The 16,173-nt window shown below is 54.0% G+C and overlaps 2 long non-coding RNA genes across 2 annotated transcripts; both read left to right on the top strand.

The window, feature by feature from the left end:
- Positions 1 to 2,924: 2,924 nt before the first annotated feature.
- Positions 2,925 to 7,422, top strand: LOC136305889 (uncharacterized). Its single transcript, XR_010725451.1, has 3 exons — positions 2,925 to 3,035; positions 6,015 to 6,031; positions 7,195 to 7,422. It is a non-coding gene; the product is annotated as an uncharacterized lncRNA (long non-coding RNA).
- LOC136305891 (uncharacterized) lies at positions 3,271 to 4,333 on the top strand. The gene is made up of 3 exons (XR_010725452.1): positions 3,271 to 3,415; positions 3,494 to 3,572; positions 3,650 to 4,333. It is a non-coding gene; the product is annotated as an uncharacterized lncRNA (long non-coding RNA).
- Positions 7,423 to 16,173: the final 8,751 nt, after the last annotated feature.

Below are 16,173 nucleotides of genomic sequence, written 5' to 3' on the forward strand. Positions count from 1 at the left end.
GTGGTGGGGCCGAGTCCACAGGGTTGAGGTTCACCGGGGATGTCCACCCTGCGTTCCTGTCCTGCTCTAACCGGGGATGCTCACAGCCCTAATGGAGGCCACGGTGGGTGGGCTCGGTGCCAGTAATGCCTCTAAGGCTTTGGCGCTGCGAGCGTCAGCCTCCAAGCTCAGCTGAAGCACACACGGGGCCCGAGGACCCGGTCCTGCTTAAGAGACGGTGAGTAGCAGAGCTGCTGGTTTTTGGCTGATGTGCAGCTAAGATTATGCTTTGATGTTTGGTTTTCTTTATTGTAGCTGACTAGGAGACAGCAGCCCAGTGACAGGAGGAATTTCCCAGAGGCATAGGCGGCCTTCTTTGGGACCCAGCGTGGATTCACCTCCCCAGACATCTGAGAGATAAGTGGAGGGCTCGGAACTAGGGAGAGGATGAAAGCGGGGTGCCAGGGCAGGGGTCAGCGGGAGGGATTTTTTGAGTCGGGTTTGGAGATGGGGATGTCCCAGATGTGACCCCTTAGGCTACACTAAGGGAAAGTCTCATTCTGGATCACAGTGCTGAGGTGTGCAGGGCAGAGCAGTCCCAGGGTGTGTTGTGTCTGTTGTGCATTTTGTGTCTTTTGGGTGTCTTGTCTTTTCCTTTCGTCCTTTGAGGGGCCTGTCAAAACCTCTGGCATCAGTCTTAGCATTTCTGATCTCTGTGCTCCTCAGCCAGGTGCCTTTGTCTCAGCTGCTCGGACATTCATCAGAATCCATCTCTCTTCACAAGCATCCAGTCCGATGCCTTTTCAGGTCTTGTTCTGAGCTGTACTGACAGCCGTGCACCGCCCTGATCCATTCCAGGGGGTTAGGTCTTGTGAGAATGCAAAGACAGGTCGAGGATTCTGACCATAGGATTCTTGGGCATCCATCTCTGCGTCTCTTGGGATAAGTCATCCCGATGGCATCTTGTTCCTGCAGGGTTCTCTGAGCCTGGCCAGCTCACCTTCCATCTTACCTCGGTCATCTCATTCCGAGTTCTCTGGACCCTCAGGGTCATTCTTCTTGCCAGAGTTTTCTGTCCCTGTTGTGTCCCCTCGTTTGTCCTGTGCTGTGTCACGGGTGTTGGTGTGTGTTTGGCCGGGAGCTGCTCTGCCTTGCTGCTCAGTCTGGGTGTAGGGGTATGAGGGTAATAGTGCCAGGGGCTTGAAATTTGTGATGTGGGGTGTAGTTAGACTGTAGAGGGTATTCCTAGATTGCCACAAGATGTGTGGAGCTGTCAAGGTATCCTGCAGCACTCTGACTTTTGTCCGAACTTTCTTTCAGATGCAGAGGGATGAAATCTGTGGCAGAGCCCCCCAGTCTGGGTGAGGGGCTCCCCTGAGAAGGTCAGTCACTGTTTTGATTTGCAGGGGAGGTGTAAATGATGGCTGTGTTGCATCTCTGTTCTTTGTCTTTATTTTTAGGTGGTGAAGCCGGATCTCAGCAGTCAAGCTGACGTGGGCGAGGTGAGCAGCGATGGGTGGACAGAAGCAGTTGCTATTGTTCAAGCCTCACTCGCTGGTGCAACTCTAAGCCTCCGTTATTGTGTGTTTTAGGGAGTCCACTCGCAGGAGGCCGAGCTCCCCTCTCACCAACCGGACGACAGACCCGGGTCACCTCACCCGTGAGCCCTCCGGGAGCATTCCAGGAGTCTGTGATGGAGCCTTGATCTTCTCCTTGTGAAGGCCCCATCCAGGTAGGCTTGGATAACGGGCGAGGAGTTGAGGTGAGTCAGGGAGGAGAAGGAGGGATGGTCCCCTCAAGTTCCAGCGCTGCCACGTCACCTTGTCTGCTCTTTACCCAGGCAGACCCTGCGACGCCGGCGTTGGCCTCTGAGCGCAGCTGAAGCACGGGGCCGAGGACACGGGCAAGCTTAGGAGACAGTGAGTAGCAGAATTGTCGGGTTTTGGGTGATGGGCTGCCAAGATTATGCTTTGATGTTTGGTTTTCTTTATTGTAGCTGTGTAGGAGACAACAGCCCAGCAACAGCAGGAGTTTCCCCGAGGAGGGAGAGGCGGCCTTCTTTGCACCTGGCAGGGATTTGCCTCCCTGGATGCCTGAGAGATAAGTGGAGGGTGATGAAAGCAGGATGCCAGGGCAGGGATCACCGGGAGGGGTTTTTTAAGTCAGATTTGGAGTTGGGGGCACCAAGATGTGACCCCTTAGGCTACGTTAAGGGAAAGTCTCATTTTTCATCTCAGTGCTGGGGTGTGCAGGGCAGAGCAGTCCTGGTGTGTGTTGTGTCACTTGTCTGTTGTGCACTCTGTGTCTGTTTGGTGTCTTGTCTTTTCCTTTTGTCCTTTGAGGGGCCTATCAAAACCCCTGGCATCAGTCTTAGCATTTCTGATCTCTGTGCTCCTCAGCCAGGTGCCTTTGTCTCAGCTGCTCGGACACTCATCAGAATCCATCTCTCTTCACAAGCATCCAGTCCGATGCCTTTTCAGGTCTTGTTCTGAGCTGTACTGACAGCCGTGCACCGCCCTGATCCATTCCGGCGGGTTAGGTCTTGTGAGAATGCAAAGACAGGTCGAGGATTCTGACCGTAGGGTTCTCGGGCATCCATCTCTGCGTCTCTTGGGATAAGTCATCCCGATGGCATCTTGTTCCTGCAGGGTTCTCTGAGCCTGGCCAGCTCACCTTCCATCTTACCTCGGTCATCTCATTCCGAGTTCTCTGGACCCTCAGGGTCATTCTTCTTGCCAGAGTTTTCTGTCCCTGTTGTGTCCCCTCGTTTGTCCTGTGCTGTGTCACGGGTGTTGGTGTGTGTTTGGCCGGGAGCTGCTCTGCCTTGATGCTCAGTCTGGGTGTAGGGGTACGAGGGTAATAGTGCCGGGGGCTTGAAATTTGTGATGTGGGGTGTAGTTAGACTGTAGAGGGTATTCCTAGATTGCCACAAGATGTGTGGAGCTGTCAAGGTATCCTGCAGCACTCTGACTTTTGTCCAAACTCTGTTTCAGATGCAGAGGGATGAAATCTGTGGCAGAGCCCCCCATCCTGGGTGAGAGGGCTCCCCTGAGAAGGTCAGTCCCTGTTTCTGTTTGCAGGGGAGGTGTAAATGGTAGCCGTGTTACAGCTCTGTTCTTTGTCTTTATTTTTAGGTGGTAAAGCCAGATCTCAGCAGTCAAGCTGACGTGGGCGAGGTGAGCAGCGATGGGTGGACAGAAGCCGTTGCTATTGTTCAAGCCTCACTCGCTGGTGCAACTCTAAGCCTCCGTTATTGTGTGTTTTAGGGAGTCCACTCGCAGGAGGCCGAGCTCCCCTCTCACCAACCGGACGACAGACCCGGGTCACCTCACCCGTGAGCCCTCCGGGAGCATTCCAGGAGTCTGTGATGGAGCCTTGATCTTCTCCTTGTGAAGGCCCCATCCAGGTAGTCTTGGATAACGGCCGAGGAGTTGAGGTGAGTCAGGGAGGAGAAGGAGGGATGGTCCCCTCAAGTTCCAGCGCTGCCATGTCACCTTGTCTGCTCTTTACCCAGGCAGACCCTGCGACGCCGGCGTTGGCCTCTGAGCGCAGCTGAAGCACGGGGCCGAGGACACGGGCAAGCTTAGGAGACAGTGAGTAGCAGAATTGTCGGGTTTTGGGTGATGGGCTGCCAAGATTATGCTTTGATGTTTGGTTTTCTTTATTGTAGCTGTGTAGGAGACAACAGCCCAGCAACAGCAGGAATTTCCCTGAGGGAGAGGCGGCCTTCTTTGCCACCCAGCGTGGATTCACCTCCCTAGACGTCCAAGAGATAAGTGGAGGGCTCGGAGCCAGGGAGGGCTTGAAAGCGGGGTGTGGGATCAGGGGCCACCGGGAGGGATTTTTTGAGTCATTTTTGGTGACAGGGATGTCCAAGAAGTGACCGCTTAGGCTACAGAAAGTCTCATTCTGGATCAGAGTGCCGAGGTGTGCCGGGCAGAGCAGTCCTGGTGTGTGTTGTGTCACTTGTCTGTTGTGCACTCTGTCTGTTTGGTGTCTTGTCTTTTCCTTTTGTCCTTTGAGGGGCCTATCAAAACCCCTGGCATCAGTCTTAGCATTTCTGATCTCTGTGCTCCTCAGCCAGGTGCTTTTGACTTTGGTGCTCGGACACTCATCAGAATCCATCTCTCTTCACAAGCATCCAGTCCGATGCCTTTTCAGGTCTTGTTCTGAGCTGTACTGACAGCCGTGCACCGCCCTGATCCATTCCGGCGGGTTAGGTCTTGTGAGAATGCAAAGGCAGGTAGAGGATTCTGACCGTAGGATTCTCGGGCATCCATCTCTGCATTTCTTGGGATAAGTCATCCCGATGGCATCTTGTTCCTGCAGGGTTCTCTGAGCCTGGCCAGCTCACCTTCAGTCTCACCTCGGTCATCTCATTCCGAGTTCTCTGGACCCTCAGGGTCATTCTTCTTGCCAGAGTTTTCTGTCCCTGTTGTGTCCCCTCGTTTGTCCTGTGCTGTGTCACGGGTGTTGGTGTGTGTTTGGCTGGGAGCTGCTCTGCCTTGATGCTCAGTCTGGGTGTAGGGGTAATAGGATAATAGTGCTGGGGGCTTGAAATTTGTGATGTGGAGTGTAGCAGGGCTGTCGAGGGTATTCCTAGATTTCCACAAGATATGTGGAGCTGTCAAGGTATCCTGCAGCACTCTGACTGTTGTTCTGACTTTCTTTCAGATGCAGGTGGATGAAATCTGTGGCAGAGCCCCCCATCCTGGGTGAGGGGCTCCCCTGAGAAGGTCGGTCACTGTTTTGATTTGCAGGGGAGGTGTAAATGGTGGCCGTGTTACAGCTCTGTTCTTTGTCTTTATTTTTAGACCAGACCCTGCGACGCCGGCGTTGGCCTCTGAGCGCAGCTGAAGCACAGGGCCGAGGACACAGGCAAGCTTAGGAGACTGTGAGTAGCAGAATTGCTGGTTTCTGGCTGATGTGCTGCTAAGAGCACAGGGTCACGTTTAGTTCTCTTTATTGTAGCTGACGAGGAGACACCAGCCTGGTCACAGCAGGAATTTCCCCGAGGGAGAGGCAGCCTTCTTTGGGACCCGGCGTGGATGCACCTCCCCAGACATCTGAGAGATAAGTGGAGAGCTCAGAGCCGTAGAGGGCATGAAAGAAGAGTGTGGGGTCACTAGCAAGGTTTTTTGAGTCAGGTTTGAAGACAGGGATGTCTAAGCTGTGACCCCTTAGGTTTCATCCAGGGAGAGTCTCATTCTGGATCACAGTGCCGAGGTGTGCAGGGCAGAGCAGTCCTGGTGTGTGTTGTGTCTGTTGTGCACTCTGTGTCTTGGGTGTCTTGTGTGTGCTGTCTTTTCCCTTAGCCCTTCAGGGGCCTGTCAAAACCTCTGGCATCAGTCTTAGCATTTCTGATCTCTGTGCTCCTCAGCCAGGTGCCTTTGTCTCAGCTGCTCGGACACTCATCAGAATCCATCTCTCTTCACAAGCATCCAGTCCGATGCCTTTTCAGGTCTTGTTCTGAGCTGTATTGACAGCCGTGCACCGCCCTGATCCATTCGGCGGGTTAGGTCTTGTGAGAATGCAAAGACAGGTCGAGGATTCTGACCGTAGGGTTCTCGGGCATCCATCTCTGCATTTCTTGGGATAAGTCATCCCGATGGCATCTTGTTCCTGCAGGGTTCTCTGAGCCTGGCCAGCTCACCTTCCATCTTACCTCGGTCATCTCATTCCGAGTTCTCTGGACCCTCAGGGTCATTCTTCTTGCCAGAGTTTTCTATCCCTGTTGTGTCCCCTCGTTTGTCCTGTGCTGTGTCACGGGTGTTGGTGTGTGTTTGGCCTGGAGCTGCTCTGCCTTGATGCTCAGTCTGGGTGTGGGGGTAATAGGATAATAGTGCTGGGGGCTTGAAATTTGTGATGTGGGGTGTAGTTAGACTGTAGAGGGTATTCCTAGATTGCCACAAGATGTGTGGAGCTGTCAAGGTATCCTGCAGCACTCTGACTTTTGTCCCAACTTTCTTTCAGATGCAGAGGGATGAAATCCGTGGCAGAGCCCCCCATCCTGGGTGAGGGGCTCCCCTGAGAAGATCGATCGCTATTCAAGGTGAGAGTCACATATTTCACATTTTTTGGCACTCCAGTGCAGGCCACCTGCATTTACAGCTTGAAACAGGTGAGTCCCTTGGTAACCCCTGGGCAGCAGCTGGAGCCTGCTCCGGGCTGGGCTGAGGGAGCAAACACTTGTGGCTGACACAGCTCCACACTGGGGGTACTTGGGAAAACACCTGCCTTGTCCTGGATTGTTTTTTTTTTTGAGCTTTTGACAAGGTTTTAGTCATCACCTTGGTAAAAATAAATGGTAAGGACTGAAAACATGAGAGGCTGGCAGGTTATATGCACGAAAGACAACTTTTTTTTTCTTAAATATTTGTGCAACCTATATCTTAATTTTGAGACTCTTTTTTGGTCAACTTTATTGTAAAACCCCCTTATTTTCAAGTTAGCTGCTTCAATAATGAATTTGTTTTACAAATACCCGCTAATGTCCGAAGGTTAAAGCACTAACACCAACATCCCACCTCTTTTATTTTTGCAGCAAAATTTTATCTTTACTAAACTTGAAACTTGATGTTTTTGCAGGTAGTAAGTTAAAGAAGGTGTTTATCTGCCCATCACTGATAGTCAGGGTCATGAAGAAATTGCTCTAGTGTTCTAAAATAAATGCAGATTTTTAGGCCTCTCCCATTCTCTCTGGCTAGCAGCATGTGAATTGATTTTTGATCTCCTTTCTGTTGGTGTCTGTGGGTTTTAAGCTGCATGGAGAAGGTGTCTGTGGACATGGCACCCAGGGAATGGTGCTGGGAAGGGCAGGATGGAAAGGAGCTGCTCAGGAATCCAGAGCAGCAGTGGAGTGGGAGCTGGTGCTGCTGCCTCAGTCACACCCTCCTGGACAGTCTGTGCAGTGATAATATTCCTACTTTCCTTCCTGAACCTGGGGTTGGAGGAGAACATGAGTCTTGGCATTGTTGGAAAGGGGAACTCCAGGGAAAAACTGCTGTTTGTGTCCTCAGAGAGCAGTGGGAAGAGCCTGGGAGAAATCCTGGCTGGCTGAGGGATCCTTGTGTCCCCTCAGGAATAAATCCCTGCGTCTCCTCAGACCTGCTGGTTTGCAGTAGAGTTTGGGCACCTTTCGCTGCAGCTGTGGTTCTTAATAACTGGAAGTCCATGGATTGCTGGGCGATTCCCATAAGTTCTCCTATTTTGTAGGAGCTGCACGGTGAGGTCAGCATTCTGATGGAGGCCCTGGCACAGCTGCCAAGGGCAAGGAACGTGGAGCATCCCGGGGCTTCTCCCACCCGAGTTTCTCCCGGAGCGTGCTGCGTGTCGTGCCGGATGTTTAACCCGGGTTTGGGGTGTTCTCCTGCAGTCCCAGCTCTGACTGCTGCCCCCGAGCCCCGGCCTTGCTCGGTCCCAGCACTGAACCTGGCAGGTGGGTGTGCTTTTCCAGCCCTTTAATCCCACGGGCAATCCCAGATTCCCGGAGCTCCCCGAGGCACAGCCTGGCCTCCCTCCCTGGGAGCTGCATTTCAGTCTGCCTGGACCAAGGCCATCCTGTTTGAGACTTTATTCCTGTTGCTTTTCCTCTTCCAGGTTGTGGGCAAAAAGGAGAGAGCCAGTAGGAAGTGAAGCCACTGGAAGGCCTTATCCCAGTCCAAGGTTGGATAGGAGTAACTGGACCTGTTGAATTCCCACTTCCCTTTAAATTAGAGCAGAGGAAGCAGATTTTAAATCATCATTCCATGAACTTTCACCAGCTTCATGACTCTTGCAAAAGTTTTCAATGTTAGAAATTCCTGAGCTTGTTTTCCAGGCAAGCTTGGATTTAGATGTTATTCCTTCCTTTTATTTGAAGGAATAACTCTGATTTTCTCTCTGATTTTAGTAAGGGAATATTTATTTATTCCAATTTTCCATCCTAATTGGAATTTTTGCACCTTGTAGAGCACATTTCCAAGGAAATTTACCCAATTAATGTTGGTAAATCAGGAATTGTCCAGCACCATCTCCACAAAATTCTGTGAATTCCCAAGAAAACGTTGAAGTATTTATTTGCCATGATTCATCTCTTTGTAAAGTTCAATTTACTGCATTTTTAATTACATAAATGCCATTAAAACCTGAATCCAGGCCTAGCTGCTGTTCCTTGGACACAGGGGGCTGGTTCTTTCCTACCTTGGCACATTTGGGTGTTTGTCCAAAATGAGCTTCCCACTAAAATAGAATTTGTTTCCAAGCAAAAGTGGGAATTGTCTAGAAAACCTTCTGTTCTGGGGGGCACTGGGTTTGTTTCCCTTATTGCTGCATAATTGAGGAAAGCCATGGTGCTTTTTTAGGCAGTGGCAGGAGGTGAAAGCTGCATTTATTTAATTTTGTATTTTATTTCTTGTTATTTTTGTATTTTTATGCTCTTTTGTTGTGGTTTCTCATGTTGCGTTTTGTGGTTTTTCAAAGACTTTTTCTTCCGTTTTTTAATTTTTATATTTTTTTCTTTAGCTATTTATTTACTTGTTAAAACTACTTTTAGTTTTTTATTTTAATTTTTTGTTTAAATTTTTTTTCCACTTTTTTGTTACTTTGAAATTTTTTTCTTTTGGTATTTTAATTTTATTTATTATTTTCTATAGTTTTGGTTTATTTTTTCATGTTTTCTTTGTTCCTTTTTTTTTTCCCCCATACTCTTTCTTCCCCCGGGCGCCTGGGGGTTTGGCTGTTGGCAAGAAAGATGAGAAATGACCTCCGTGCCCGCTGGACGTCGGGATGTCATAGAGAGCGCAGTTGGCAAAAGCTCTGTATTTTCTGCTCCATAAAACTCCTGAAGGGAGAAAGCTGTGACCACCGTGGTGCCGTTTTTTCCTTCCCAGCCCCGACCAGGTCTCCTCCTACCCGTGCACAGTGTTACCAGCAGCAGCCTGCTGTCCAGGCTGTCGAGGCGTATTTCAGAGGGGGCAATAAAAACAAAGTAGACGTTTTATTTTGAACTCTCCGACCCTGCTTGTTTATTAGCAAAGAACTCCAAAACAAAGCGAACAAAAAAAGAAAACCCACAAACTAAACTCCCCCGCAACCCACCAAAAAAAAACCATAGAGAAAGAGAAAACATGCCCATATTATTTGAATAAAGATTAAAACTTTACCCCTTAGAAAACCAGGCTCATTTAATTCAAATTAATTGTGTTTCTGATGTGTTAGGTTAATGAATTCATCTAGTGTAAAATATCGTTTAAAATATAAACAAACGAATTAAAAAATAATGAAAAAGAAAAATAACAAAAAGTATAGGATATGAAAAATAATATAAATAATAAATACACAATATATTATTACATACTACACGTTTTATAAATATATATAATATACATAATATAAACATCTATAATGTACATAATCATGATATTTCAATGAAATGTATTATTATTTATAACATTACATAATAAATAATAAATTATTTTATATATAACTTTCTATACTTAATATATATAATAAATATAATAGTATAATAAACATAATACATGATGTATAATGTACATAATATAAAAGCTGAATTGTAATGATTAATGTAAATATCAGAATCACAAAGATAAAAAATATTGAAATAGAGCCTGAACGAAAGGCTTTTTTGGTTCGGTCTGGTTGCTGGCAGGGTTCTCGCAGGTGTGCTCGGGGGTCTTTTGGGCCATTTATTCCGGAGGCTGTTCGGAAGGGCATTTCTGGGCACGTTCGTTTATGGCTCCGCTCCGCGCCGCCGCGCGGCAGTGCTGCCACCCTGTGGGCAGAGAGCGGTAGTGCAGCTTCCCCCCCCGCCCGGCCCGCCCGATCTGTGCGGCAATGCTGCCACCGTGTGGGCAAACAGCGGTAGTGCAGCTGTCCCTCCCGCCCGTCCCGCCTGATCTGTGCGGCAATGCTGCCACCCTGTGGGCAAAGAGCGGTAGTGCAGCTGTCCCCCATGACCGTCCCGCCGGAGCCGTGCGGCAGTGCTGCCACCCTGTGGGCAAAGAGCGGTAGTGCAGCTGTCCCCCCCCGCCCGTCCCCGACGCGCGTGGCAGCCCCGCATTGTGAGCTCGGGGGCGGCGCTGCCGCCCGCCCGCCCGCAGCTCGGGGCCGAAAGGGAGGGAAAAAGGCAAGGAGCCCGGGCGCGTGGCAGCCGGCTGCCTGCGCGCGCCACCCGGACCCCGGAGCCGTCCGGGCGCGCTTTTCCGCGGCGTCTGCGGGTGTGCGGACACGGGATGGGGGCGCAGCGGCGCCGCGGGCGGCAGTCCATTGAGTCAGGCGCTTGTGTGAGCGGCCGAGGGGGCATTTTAGTGGGTTCCACTACCAAGATGGCGGCGAGACGCGAGGCGCCTGACCTTCTAAAAAGGGCGGCCAAAAGGGCGGGAAAAATAAGGACCCTATAGGTGTTTATGCAGCTGCCTGCACAAAACCCCGACTACGGCGCCGCCCGGGGGCAATTTTCCGCGGCGTTTCCAGGTGTGGGGACACGGGCCGTGTGCTCAGTCGCGCCGCGTCCGCGTTCAGATTCGTTGATTTAGTCAGGCGTCTGCGTAAACACCTGGCGGAGGCCTATGCCGAGCCACAAAGAACATGGCGGCCGGGACGGAAGTGGCCTCAGGAGCAACCAAGATGGCGGCAAGGGAAAGCGGAAGTCACACGTCGCCCCTCACAAAATGGCGCCGAAGCGCGAGGCGCCCGACCTTCCAAAAAAGGCGGCCAAAAGGGCGGGAAAAAATAAGGACCCTATAGGCATTTAGCCAGACGCCTGCACAAAAACCCCGACTACGGCGCTGCCCGGGCGCAATTTTCCGCGGCGTTTCCAGGTGTGCCGACACGGGCCGTGTGCTCAGTCGCGACGCGCTTGCGTTCGGATTCGTGGATTTAGTCAGGCGTCTGTGTAAACACCTGGCGGAGGCCTATGCCGAGCCACAAAGAACATGGCGGCCGGGACGGAAGTGGCCTCAGGAGCAACCAAGATGGCGGCAAGGAAAAGCGGAAGTCACGCGTCGCCCCTCACAAAATGGCGCCGAGGCGCGAGGCGCCCGACCTTCCAAAAAGGGCGGCCAAAAGGGCGGGAAAAAATAAGGACCCTGTAGGCGTTTACGCAGATGCCTGCACAAAAACCCCGACTACAGCGCCGCCCGGGCGCAATTTTCCGCGGCGTTTCCAGGTGTGCAGACACCGGCCATGTGCTCATCCGCGCCGCCTCCGGGTTCGGATTCGTGGATTTAGTCAGGCGTCTGTGTAAACACCTGCCGGGGGCCTTAGCGGTGCCGCAAAAAAGATGCCGGCGGGACCGGAAGTGGCCTCAGACGCAACCAAGATGGCGGCAAGGAAGGGCGGAATGCTCGTGGGGCTCATCGCGGCCGAAAATCACCGAGTGCAGCTCACACCCTGCAATGGCAAAAGCTGTTTTATTAAAACTCAGCCGAGAATTTTCCTCTTATTTCCAGGTCACAGGATATACTGAGCCTGAGAGGGATCCTAAAATCTGACTCTCAAGCAGACGGACCGTTTGAGAATCGAACTCAGCACCTTGGCATTACCCGGACTCTGCTCCAAGCAGCTGAACCAATCTCTGCATTATGGGGATGGACCTCCATAGGATGGCAACGCTTGGCCCCACTAAGGTAAGTGCAGTGCCGCCTTCTCTGCCAAAGCTGCTTCACACAGCAGCCCCTGGAATGGCTCGAGGGCAGAACTGGCTGGCAGCTCACGATAGCACAAAGCTCTTCCAGTGACGCTGATTTCCTGTCCTTTCCAGGATTTACTCAACAGCTGCCGTAAAAGTACTTACACAAAGTCTCTTTCTGGGCGGAAAAGAGCAGGACAAGTCCTGAGGCTTCCCTTCTTCCACGGCCAAAGCTCTGCAGAGAGGCAGGGCCGGTCCCACCCGCACAGGGGCGTTTCCTGCAGGTGAGTGTTGCCGGGCCAAACTGATGGCAGCTGCTGAGGCCGGGGCTGCTTTTCTGGCCGGAGGCCTCGGTGCCCCCCCGTGCCGCCTGCAGTGTCCCTCGGGGTTTCCTGCAGGTGTCCCGGGTGCCCGGAGGCGCAGGGAGGAAGGAGGCCGGCAGCCCCAGCGGGGCCAGCAGCCCTGGGATGATGTGCAGGGGAGGAGCTGTGCCTGCGGGGCCCCGCCCGTGGCAGCGGCGGCCAAACGCAGGGCCCGGGGCCGGGCTCGGGGCTGGCACGGACACGGCCCCGGGGCTGCCGCGGCTCCTCGGCCAGGGGCTGCTCCCACCGGGCACGGGGAGATGCTGCAGCCCGGACAGAGGCACCCACAGCCCAAGAGCTCCCCAGGGAACAGCTGGCATTGCCCGGGAACGGCGGCTCGGGCTGTCTGCAGAGGGGCTCAGACAGCAATTCCCACCTCCCGGAGCTCCCACACAGTTGCCAGGGATGTCCTGGCCACCCCAAATCCCCTCCCTTTCAGCCTGAGGACATCACCCATCGGCAGCATTAAAGCCAAGGTGCTCCTCCCTCACAGAAATTAAATCCAGAGCAACGGTCCTCGGAGATGCCTCAAAATCAAAGGTTTGAGTGGGATGGAGTTTCGTTTGGATGAAGTCTGGACTTTTCCAGGGAGCCAGCCGGAGTGCAGAAGTGATGGAAAGCTTTTGCAGGTGGGTCCCACTGGAGGTGTGCTGAAGGCAGGGATGGGCATCCCTTGCCTGAGGGAAAGGCACTTGCAGAGGCCACTGCTGGGGCTCGGAAAGGAGCTGAGCTCCTGCAGGGAGCTGTGTCCTCCCGAGGGCACAGGGGCTGCCTCAGCACAGGCCGGCCAGTGCCTTCTCCTGCTCTGAAACATCACCTGGAGCCCGAGCTCAGGGGGGTGGCTGAATTCCAGGGAAATCTGACAGGTGACCCCCAGGGGATGAGGGTTAGAATTAACCAAATCTATGGAATAGAAACCTATCCTGTCCCTATCCTGCTGAGCTTCCTTGGAAGCTCTGCTAGTTCCTGACACATCTGGCATTCAAGCAGCAGCTCTGCGTGGGAATATCCATGCTCTGTGAGGCACTGTGAGGTTATTGCAGCAGGAACTGAGCAGGGAATTCGGGGCCGTGGGTATAATTCATCTAAACTAGCAAAGGTGACAGTGAACCCCAAATCTGGGCACCACACAGAGAACAATCTTTGTGCTGCCCTGTCAGCTCAAGCCCCTGGGCTGGGAAGTTTTGGGAGTCAAACATATGGAATGATAAAAGTCACAGCAACTGGTGTCACCCCGAGGGACAGTCCAAGTCCCAGACAATTCCTCTGCAGTCCCCTGGGGGGGAAAACACCCTCTGTCTGCCAGGAGCCCTGACTCTGTTTCTCCTATCAGCTGTGTTGGGCTTTAAGAACTTGAAATAACTTTGAAGCCAAAGAAATCACCTTTTCCTTCTGGTTTGATTGTGTTTTTTTGTTGTTTTTTTTTTTTTTTTCTTTCAGGTGCTGGACTTGCTTCTGTGGATGTGTGCTGAGCTCTGGCTGCAGGGGACTGTCAGGCCTGAATGGCTGTGAGTTTGTGTTCTTCTCGCTGGGGAAGCAGAAATAATTATTAATTAGACTGCAGAAATGTTTTCAGAAACCTTTCCCCTTTCCTGCCCTTTGCTGGTGGATCTTCTCTTTCTGCCTTTGACTTTACAAAGCTGTTCCCTGATGTCAATTCCCCTGCCTGAATTCCTTGCAGCTCCTAGCTGGGAAAAACTGGGATGATGTCCTAGGGATGTTCTTAGGGGAGGACAGAGGTGAGATTTTTGCCTGTATTTTTCTAATATTTTCTAAAATTTCAGGGAGCTGCTCCTGCTCCTGCCCCTAATCCTGCTGCTGCTGCACAAGTGGAGCCTTGTCAGCGAAGACCTGCATCTGCAGGAGGCCCCGCAGGCCCTGGCTGGGAAGTGCCAAAACAAAGAAGTGATCAGTAAGTGCTGAACTGCTTCCAGGAGGGCATATTTTGTTGCAGCCGTTACAGACCAACCGTGTGGTGCTGGTGACTTTGTGTGAGTTGCTTTATTAAAGCCAATCGTTGGTAAGGGTTTTGAGCCTGCCTTGGAGAGCACTTGGAGCTCTGGGTGCCCTGGCTTTCCCCTAGGTGGCCCTGGGGGCGCCCCGGCTGTCCCCTAGGTGTCCCTGGGGTGCTCTGGCTGTCCCTGGGGTTGCCCTGGCTGTCCCCTAGGTGTCCCTGGGGTGCTCTGGCTGTCCCTGGGGTTGCCCTGGCTGTCCCCTAGGTGTCCCTGGAGTGCCCTGGCTGTCCCCTAGGTGTCCCTTGGGGTCCACGGGCTGTCCACTAGGTGTCCCTTGGGGGGACCTGACTGTCCCTGGGATGCCCTGGCTGTCCCCTAGGTGTCCCTTGGGGTCCACGGGCTGTCCACTAGGTGTCCCTTGGGGGGACCTGACTGTCCCTGGGATGCCCTGGCTGTCCCCTAGGTGTCCCTGGGGGTGCCCTGGCTGTCCCCTAGGTGTCCCTGGGGGTGCCCTGGCTGTCCCCTAGGTGTCCCAGGGCTGCCCTGGCTGTCTTTTAGGTGTCCCTGGGGGTGCCCTGACTGTCCCCTAGGGGTACCTTGTCTGTCCCTGGGGGGGCCCTGGCTGTCTTCCTAGGTGTCCCTGGGGGGCCCTGGCTGTTCCCTAGGTGTCCTTGGGGTGCCTTGCTGTCCCCAAGGCGTCCCTGGGGTGCCCTGGCTGTCCCTGGGGGTCCCTGGGGTTGCCTTCCCTGTCCCCTAGGTGTCCCTGGGGTGCCCTGGCTGTCCCCTCGGTGTCCCTGGGGGTGCCCTGGGTGTCCCTGGGGTGCCCTGGGGGTGCCCTGGCTGTCCCGTAGGTGTCCCAGGGCTGCCCTGGCTGTCCCATAGGTGTCCCTGGGGGTGCCCTGGCTGTTCCTTAGGTGTCCCTGGGGGTGCCCTGGCTGTCCCTTAGGTGTCCCTGGGGGTTCCCTGGCTATCTGTGGGGTGCCGTGGCTGCCTCTGGGGTGCCCTTGATGTCCCCTAGGTGTCCCTGGGGTGCCCTGAGTGTCCCTGTGGGTGCCCTGGCTGTCCCCTAGGTGTCCCTGGGGTGCCCTGGCTGTCCTTTAGGTGTCCCTGGGGGTGCCCTGGCTGTCCCCTAGGTGTCCCTGCCTCGCTCGTATCCTCGACTCCGCCTCCGGCGCCATGGTGACACCCCTCCCAGTCTGGACCAGTGTGGCCACACCCCCTCCCCTGGGGCCATTAGACCCATCCCAGTACAGACCAGTAAGGCACCGTGTGCCCACCATGGACCCCCACACGCCTGCCAGTTCGTCCCAGTCCACTCCCCGTCCATCCCAGTTCTCTCTGATCACCCTCCCAGTGCTCCCAGTCCATCCCAGTCCCGCAGGTGCTGGTGCTTGTGGCTTGATCAGCTGGTGCCTGTCCGCAACGTGGAGCGGGTCAAATGAGGCCTCAGGGGGAGGGGGGGGGCGGATTTTGGGGGGTCCTGGGGGTCCCGAGTTGTCCTGGAGGGGTTTGGGGGGTCTGCGGGGAGTCTCAAGGGGCTGCTGTGGGTGTTTTTCGGGGATCTTCGGGAGGTTTGGGCGGCCCATTTGAGGCATCAAAGGAACCTGAGGAGGGTTTTGCGGGCTCCTGGAGGTCGGGGGGGCCCTGGGGGTGGTTTGGGGGGCACTGGGGGGTTCCAGCCCGTGACCCCCCCCCGTCTTTGACCCCCCCCCCCCCCGAGCTGTTTCGGTCTCATCGACGCCCTCCTGAAGCCCAAGGGGGGGTGGGCGCTGGGCCCCCCCCGCTGCCCCCTCCCCCTGCCACCCCCGCGACGCCCTGCAGGTGAGGGACCCCCAAAAACCCCTCCCCAGACCCCAAATTCACCCCTGGGACCCCAAAAAACCCCCAAAACCTCTCCCCGGACCCCAAATTCACCCCTGAGGCCCCAAAAAACCCCCAAACCCCTCCCCATGAACCCCAAATCCACCCCTGGGACCCCCCAAAACCTCCCCAGGACCCCAGATCCACCCCGGGACCCCCAAATCCATCCCTTGGACCCCCAAAAACCCCCAAATCCATCCCTGGGACCCCCCAAAACCTCCCTTCAAACCCCAAATTCACCCCTCGGACCTCCAGAATCCTTCCACAGGACCCCTCAGGGGTCGTTCCCCACGAAAAAGTGCGGGAAACGTGAGGGGAGAAAAAGGGCGGGAAACGTGAGGGGAGAAAAAGGGCGGGATCAAGTGGAGGGGATCAATGGAATTTTGGG

The sequence above is a fragment of the Chamaea fasciata genome, unplaced genomic scaffold (genome assembly GCF_029207755.1).
Source record: "Chamaea fasciata isolate MVZ Bird 193981 ecotype frontalis unplaced genomic scaffold, bChaFas1.0.hap1 SCAF_749, whole genome shotgun sequence".
NCBI lineage: Eukaryota > Metazoa > Chordata > Aves > Passeriformes > Sylviidae > Chamaea > Chamaea fasciata.